Raw genomic sequence first — 4,101 nt, 5'->3', positions numbered from 1 at the left:
ACTAATAATTATATCCTACTAGCTTTCGCCCGCGATTCCGTCTGCGTGGTATTAAAAAAATTGTACCCTATGTGTTCTTCCAGACTATCTATACCAAATTTCATTGTAATCCATTCAGCAGTTTAGGCCACAAACTGTAAAAACATCCATCCATCCATAAACTTTCGCATTTATAATATTAGTAAGATTAGATATATCCATCCGCGTGGAATTACAAAAAAAAAAGTAGCCTATGTTTTCCAGACTATCTTGTACATCTATGAATATCATTTAGAATACAAACTATAACAAACATCCATACATCCATTCATCTAAACTTTCACATTTATATTATATCTTATGTCAGTCAGTAAATGTACTATCGCGGAAATCCGCGGTGTCATACTTTAATATTGCCTTCTTTCTTGCATCGACACTACGCCTTTTCTTAAATATAACCAACTAGCTTTTGCTCGCGACTTCGCCCGCGTAGTAGAAAACATACAAACTATAAAAATAACAAAAAGCTACGTATCCCGGGAACCGGACATTTCTCGGGATTGAAGCTTGTCCCATGTTTACTCCAGACTTTGTTTTATATCTGTGACAAATTTAATGTAGCTCCGTTCAGCCGTTTAGGCTACAAACGCTAACAAACATCCATCTAAACTTTCGCATTTATAATATTTATATGATCAACAGACAGACGTACAAGAAAAACCTCAGAAGAATGATGATGGGAATGACGGCTGCAAGATTACTTGAAAAAATATATTTTTTCTCGCTAAAAGTGCCTTCTGTATTAATAAATTTTTGAGTTTCTGTTTTTTATTTATGTCTAAAATGACCAAAGAAATTTGACCTTTGCCACAATATTTTAAAAGTTACTTTTCGCCTATTAGTCGAAATTTGCGATTTTTTAAATAAAAATATCTTTATAAACTGTTATTTTTTTAAAAAAAGTGCAAAGGTTTTGTCTGATATATTAATTTATAGATTAAGCAAAATATAGATAAATGCACACTAAGGTATACACTTAGTGTCTATTTAACGATACAAAACAAGGCGGTAACTCAAGGTCAAAATGATTTGACCTTAATATAATGCTTGGTACACATTACGCAAGTACAGTTAGGAGCGCTTATATAACGCGTGTTGGACTCTAACTGGTGACAGTCAGCCAGTATTAACCGTGCCAGTCCAACTGAACTGTCTTACTTTCCTGCATAGTTGTGAAACTTGCATAAATGTATCTTTTGTTTCTATGCGATTAAACTAAAAAATTTTTAGAAAAATACGAATTTAAACGATTTTTTTTAATAATTCTGCTTTGTTGTAAACGTTACTTTAGAAATCCGTTTTATTTTACGACTTTGTTAGCTGTGACGTCACAATATGGCGTCGGTTTTTGAAATGTAATTCACAGTACAGTTTATTTAATTTGCAATTATTATGTTCTAGGATGTTAGAATTTGAAATTTTTTGTTTTGATTGTTATTTGTTGTATGTTAAAGATTTTTTTCTTATGTGATTTATTACTGGAAGCCATCTTGGATTTGGATGTATCGGATTTTTAATTAATTTTTGTGACATTTGGTTGTGATTTAGAAGATTTTTAGTTTTTATTTTGTTCGTTATTATTTTATAATATTGATGCATAATGCGAAAAAGCTTCGTGTTTCTTAGACATTTCAGAAATATTGTTCTTTTAAGATATAAGCTTTTGTAACAATATTACAAAGTAACGTTCTGTATTATTTTAAATTAATAAATAAAAGTACATTCCGACTTATTGTAAATATTTTTCACATTTAAAATGCAATTCACTTTATTAACAACAATGCAAGCAAAAAAATGTTAATCCTAAGATTTTAAAAAACTTGTTTACTTTAATTCTAACCTAAAAATGTTTACGAATTTAGAAAGAGAAAGAATTATTTTGTTTTAAGAATGAATGAGACAGTTATAATAATTTCGCGCCCTTTTTGCTGTCACATGAGAAATGCAAAATAATTTATGAAAATGTAATTTGTTATTATTGAAATTCAATTCGTACAATAAAGATTTTTTTATAATTCTTTCTTAAAGTTGTTTTATTTATGCCTATTTAACTATTCAAAGTCCACAGAGATGCCCATACGTGAAATAACTAAATTGTTTATTAAGAGAAAAATAGGGATTTTGCATTTGATTTATTACAAAAACTTATTGGATAGGCTATAAGCTATGGTATTTGTGCCTATTTGGATTCCGCCATTTTGGCGCTGCTTGTAGCGGTGTTGGAAATTGGAACCAATATGGTAACTTTACGGGAGGTGGAATAAAGCAAAAGCTGTCATTTCAAGCAAAAACTATGAATAATGTAGCTATATTTCTTTTCTATATTTCTAGAATTTTATCATCTGTTATGTGTTATTTATCAACAAGTCAGTTTGTCAAATTATGATTATTTTGATATAAATAAAATCTCTAGTATTACTAATCTTTATTTAACGAAGAAAACTAACAAGAAAATAATATAACAAGATGTTACATCAAGTTTAAATATATTTGTAAGTATGTTTTGAATTATTAAACTATGAACTTCACAGACGTCCAGAAGTATTTCTCCCTTCGTTGTTGACTTAATCTTTATGCAATTCTATATATTAGTTTCTAACCGATATAAGGATTACAAAAATATATACCGGTTTTAGAGCTATTAGGGCTTGAGCGAGGATTTTACGGTGCCCCCTATTTTAGTACTTGGGTGTAAACATCCCTTGCAGTCCCCAACCACCTAACCTAAAACAGACCCTGACAAAAATAAACCGGTTTTTGAAGCAAATATAAATGTTTTAGAAACGTTGGATTTTCTAAATATTTTATAAACTTTTATTTACTTCCAGAAACATTTTGGCCATAAGAAATTCATGTTGTAAAAATGGATCAGTCCAGGCCACCATTACAAGAACAAGGTACTCCTAAGGTATATTTTTTAAAGCTTTTTAAACAGATTTTTAAATGCCTGTTTTGTCTCGATATTTTTTTTTGCCAAATAATAGGTTTACGAACGATTTTTTTATTTCTATTCTTAAATAGATCCTTTTTTTATTTTATCTGAAACGTAGTACCAAAATAATTTAATCGCCATAAAAAAGTACATATTTGAACACTATTATTTTTAGATCGAATAAAATTGGACCAACAAAATATTACGAATAAACAAAAATGGTTTAAGATCGCGTAATGGATTTCCTTTCACTTACATTAAAATAATTCGATTTTTTTTTCACATTTAGGGCAAGGTTCGGTCTGTTTCGATTAAAAAAAATTACCACATCAATTTATCGTGTACAGGGATTTTTTAATCTATAGATCATAGACGTAATAAAATTGTCTATGGTATAGATTAAGATATTGTCTATGTCCAGGGCATGGAGAGCCGCGTGACGTATGTGCTCAGTCACTGCACTAGTGGTGACGTCAGACGTAAGCGTGTCTCTTTCCAGCGCGCGCTCCTTGTCGCCGTCTATCTCATATTGTTTGTGTTGATCGCCATATTTATTCTTGAATTGTTGGATTATATTCATTGAGATGATTCTGGCATTTTATTTCGTAGTTGAATAATGAAATTTCATATGATTTGTTATAATAATCATGTTTTATCAGACTAGCTTTTCCCGTGCGGCTTCATTCGCATGGAATTATAAAATAATTGTTGTTGCTTGTGTCTTCACCCGCGTGAAATAAACATGTAACTCAAAGATAAGTTACCTTTCTAATGGTGGAAATTTTTTTAAAATCGGTCCAGTAGTTTTTACGTGAATCGTATACATAGAAAAATCCAAAAATACAAATTTTTCCTCTTTAAATAATTAGTGCAGATTTTTTTTCACATGAAGGTTTTTTCCTATTTATTTACCCCCCAAGTTTATTAACGTGAAAATATATAACCTAAAGCATGTCGTTAGTGTAGGGATTTTTACTAAAGAAAAAAATATTCAAAAATATACTGTGATTACCGAATTTCTACGGCACAATATAGTATTAATTTTTGGCGCGTTTTATGTAATATGCTAATCACTACTAGATGGCGCTGTTTGGAAATCCCTCCTTGATATCAAAAGATGGCGCTGGTTG

The 4,101-nt window shown here is 30.3% G+C and overlaps 1 long non-coding RNA gene across 1 annotated transcript; it reads left to right on the top strand.

Annotated features, from left to right (window-relative positions):
* Positions 1–2,355: 2,355 nt before the first annotated feature.
* Positions 2,356–3,559, top strand: LOC106100069. The gene is made up of 3 exons (XR_001225417.1): positions 2,356–2,531; positions 2,868–2,947; positions 3,393–3,559. It is a non-coding gene; the product is annotated as an uncharacterized LOC106100069 (long non-coding RNA).
* Positions 3,560–4,101: the final 542 nt, after the last annotated feature.

This window comes from Papilio polytes, unplaced genomic scaffold, assembly GCF_000836215.1.
Source record: "Papilio polytes unplaced genomic scaffold, Ppol_1.0 DF824493.1, whole genome shotgun sequence".
In the NCBI taxonomy this organism is placed as follows: domain Eukaryota; kingdom Metazoa; phylum Arthropoda; class Insecta; order Lepidoptera; family Papilionidae; genus Papilio; species Papilio polytes.
The sequence above is the reverse complement of the archived record's forward strand: the minus strand, read 5'-3'. Positions and strand labels throughout refer to the sequence as shown.